This window comes from Colobus angolensis, unplaced genomic scaffold, assembly GCF_000951035.1.
Source record: "Colobus angolensis palliatus isolate OR3802 unplaced genomic scaffold, Cang.pa_1.0 Scaffold66, whole genome shotgun sequence".
Taxonomy (NCBI): Eukaryota; Metazoa; Chordata; class Mammalia; order Primates; family Cercopithecidae; genus Colobus; species Colobus angolensis.
The window spans coordinates 482,326-486,418 of record NW_012120265.1 but is presented as its reverse complement, the minus strand read 5'-3'; the positions used below and the strand labels follow the sequence as shown (position 1 = coordinate 486,418).

Genomic DNA, 4,093 nt, shown 5'->3' with positions numbered 1-4,093 from the left:
AAAAGAAAAGAAAAGCAAGCAAGCCTGACCCAGAAAATGCCAGTATCCCAAGTAATACATTCCTCCATAGACTTCCAAATAAACATCACCACCCCTCACAAATGCATTAGACCTTATCCCTGACAAAATTCTCAATGGATCTTTATCATAGCTAGGAAAGGGAGTCTGGGGTTCTCTTACCAGTGATCCCATTTCACAGACAAATAAACTGAAGCTTGTGGTGGTGAAATAACCAGTGTGGTATTTACTCAGTGCTAGTGGTAGACCTGACTCCCATGATTCGGAGACGTTTAGTTTCTTTCTTTTTTTTTCTTTTTTTTTTTGAGACAAGGTCTCACTCTGTTGCCCAGGCTAGAGTGCAATGGCATGATCATGGCTCACTGCAGCCTTCACCTTGCAGGGTTCAGGTAATCCTCTGACCTCAGCCTCCCTAGTAGCTAGGACTATAGGCACATGCCACCATACCTGGCTAATATTTTTGTATTTTGTATTTTTATATTTATTTATTTATTGAGACAGAATTTCACTCTTATTGCCCAGGCTGGAGTGCAATGGCACAATCTCGGCTCACCACAATCTCTGCCTCCCAGGTTCAAGCGATTCTCCTGCCTCATCCTCCCTAGTAGCTGGGATTACAGACATGTGCCACCACACCCGGCTAATTTTGTATTTTTAGTGGAGATGGGGTTTCTCCATGTAGGTCAGGCTGGTCTTGAACTCCCGACCTCAGGTGATCTGCCCACCTCGGCCTCCCAAAGTGCTGGGATTACAGGTATGAGCCACCGCACCTGGCCATTTTTGTATTTTTTATAGAGAAGGGGTTTCACAATGTTGCCCAGGCTGGCCATGAACTCCTGGCCTCAAGCAGTCTTCTAACCTCAGCCTCCCCAAATGCTGAGATTATCTGACCTATGCTGACATTTTTTTAAGGAGACACGGTCTTGCTCTGTTGCCCAGGCTGGAGGGCTGTGGGGTGATCATAGCTCACTGTAGCTCCCAGGCGGCACTGATGCTGCTCAGTTGAGAACCACACTCTGAGCTTCATCCACTCTCAGGATTCTCAAGAAAGCCTGACCCAGCCAGGCACAGTTGAGCTCCAACTCCTGGGCTCAAGTGATCCTCCAGCCTCAGCTTCCCAAGTAGTTGGGACTACAGACACACACCATCATGCCTGGCTATGAAATTCTTCATTTCTCAACAAAAGGCCCTACACTAATACTTTGTACTGGGCCTGGCAAATTCTGTAGCTGGTCTAGCACACAAATTCTGAGAAGAAAATTTACAGATACCCAGCATGCATACCAAACTGGGACTAACAGCTCAATCCAACACCTTACTTAACTTTTCTTTTTTTTTTCCAAGACAGAGTCTCAACCAGGCTCTGTCACCCAGGCTGGAGTGTAGCTGCGAGATTTCGGCTCACTGCAACCTCTGTCTCTTGGGTTCAAGCGATTCTCGTTTCAACCTCCCGAGTAGCTGGGATTATAGGCGTGTGCCACCAAACCTGGCTAATTTTTGCATTTTTAGTAGAGACGGGGTTTTGTCATGTTGCCCAGGCTGGTTTCAAAGTCCTGGGCTCAAGTGATCCACCCGCCTTGCCTCCCAAAATGCTGGGATTACAGGCATGAGCCACCACGTCTGGCCTCCAACACCTTACTTTTCTAAGGAAACCAGGTATCTCACATTAATTGTACTGATTCTTAGAGTCAAGCAGACCTGGGCTGAGTCCCGAGGCTGTAACTGACCAGCCATAGGACCACAGGCTCACTGTGTATTTAAGATAGCTTAGCCACTATTTCCTGTTTCCCCAGTTATGAAAGGAGGAGGTTGAACTGGGTGGGGTATCCTCAGCCCTGATAACATACATCAGTCACTGAGGGAGGGGAGATTAATATTCTGAATCAATTGGTGTGGGGTGGAGCTAAGGGGTTTGAAAGCTCCCAGGAGCGTCTCATGAATAGCCAGGGTTTGGGACCACTTCTCAGCCTTCAGGAACCTTCAGGCTCTGGCACTTAGAGCTTGGATAGCTTATTCTAGGACTTCTGCAGAAATATCTTGAACCTTCCTGCAAGTTCCCAGGCAGCCTGGAGACCTCCTTGCTCAAGACATTTGTGTCCTACATCCCCACAGGGCTCCAACCCTCCTCAGTTTCAGATTTTATTTTATTTATTTATTTATTTATTTTTTTTTTTTTCCGAGACGGAGTCTTGCTCTGTCGCCCAGGCTGGAGTGCAATGAAGTGATCTCGGCTCACTGCAACCCCCACCTCCCAGGTTCAAGTGATTCTCCTGCCTCAGCCTCTCAAGTAGCTAGGACTACAGGTGCATGCCACCACGCTTGGCTAATTTTTGTAGTTTTAATAGAGATGGGGTTTCACTATGTTGGCCAGGCTGGTCTCGAACTCTTGACCTCAGGTGATCCGCCCATCTTGGCCTCCCCAAGTGCTGGGATTACAGGCGTGAGCCACTGTGCCCAGCCAGTTTCAGATTTTCTAAGGTTCTGCAACTGCCCAAGGAACTGGCCTGAACCACCAAGAATTCTTCCCCAGAAAGGAAAGATAGCCCATGTTCATGCTAGGACAACACAAAAGCCTATTTTGTTTTGCAATGTAACTGTTCTTCAGGATAGCTTTTAAGAAAATAGGCTCTGGCATGTGGACAGGCAAAAATAGAATAAAAATTCCTAGCAAGTACAGTGTAATCCTGTTAGCATAAGAGCGTACATTGGCTGGGCTCAGTGGCTCACGCCTGTAATCCCAACACTTTGGGAGCCCTAGGTGGGCGGATCACAAGGTCAGGAGATCGAGACCATCCTGGCCAACATGGTGAAGCCACATCTCCACTAAAAATACAAAAATTAGCCGGGTGTAGTGGCGGCTGCCTGTAGTCCCAGCTACTCAGGAGGCTGAGGCAGGAGAATCGCTTGAACCCGGGAGGTGGAGTGCAGTGATCACCCCACTGCACTCCAGCCTGGACGACAGAGCGAAACTCCATCTCAAACAACAACAACAGCAATAACAAAAAAAGAGTGTGCATTTATGTCTATAACTACATAAGTATAAATGGATAGAAGAGAGATCAGGAAGGGTGGCTGGCCACCACTATGTTGACAGTAATTCTCTTTTTTTCCTTTGCCCTTTTCAGTTTGAGTTTTTAGTAAATAGGATTACTTATTTTTATCATCTGAGAATAAAGCTATTTCCTTTTTGAGCTACAGTGGTAATTTACATCTAAGTGGGAGGAGGGCTCATGAAGTTTGGGGTTCTTTTATTTTTCTAAGTCTAAAATCTATTATCTAGTAAGTTGCTGGTGTGCTAGGATAAGGATGAACAAGAAACATTTGTTCATGGTGAACCTTTTATAAAAATAGAACACGTTCTAAGGAAGCCATTCATCCTCATTTTAAAAATGACTTTTTAAAAAATCTAAGAAGCATGGTGTACCCTCCTGTGACCTCCCCAGCCTGGGGTCTGGAGCTGAGAGGGAGGACGCTGACCCCAAGTCACCCAGCCCTGGGACCGGTTCTGCTCCGTAAGCGGAAAGGATCTGGAGCCAGGGCCGGAAGAATTCCCGTGGGGACTCGGAGATTCAGCACCGTGGGGGAAGGGAGGGGAGTGGAGGGTGCTGGACAGTTGCAGCGGGGAGGAGAACCGGTGTCACTTTCGCTGAACCTGACCGCAGCCCCCGGCGGCGCGGCGGCCCTTATATAGACACCCCACTGGCGCTCCCACTCCGCGTGCCAAGGTCAAGGAGGGAGGTCACACCTGCGCGCAGCCAGAACAGCTGCACCGACCCCTACCTGCACCCTTGCCACAGCCGGCGCCCCTTGCCCAAGTTCCTGCAGCTCTGACCCAACAAGGAGCCCCGACCTTTCCTCCACCCCTCCCCCAAGCACCTGTTCCCCCTCCTCTAAACCGGCTCACGCCTCTCCTTCCCTTCCTCCAGCTTCATCGTCCTGGAAGCTTCTCCCCCGGGCTCACCCCGGCGTGGGAGAACCCCATGATTCTCGCGCCTGTCTACTTCCACGATGCAATCCTTGAACCTGTCCCCCGCTCCCTCCACCACGCACGGGCTTCCCCTCTCCGCGACCCCCA

At 49.1% G+C, this 4,093-nt stretch overlaps 1 protein-coding gene across 1 annotated transcript in view; it reads right to left on the bottom strand.

Annotated features, from left to right (window-relative positions):
* The window catches only part of TMEM38A (transmembrane protein 38A), a 28,704-nt gene that overhangs the window by 23,630 nt on the left and 981 nt on the right, over positions 1–4,093 (bottom strand). The window lies entirely within an intron of this gene.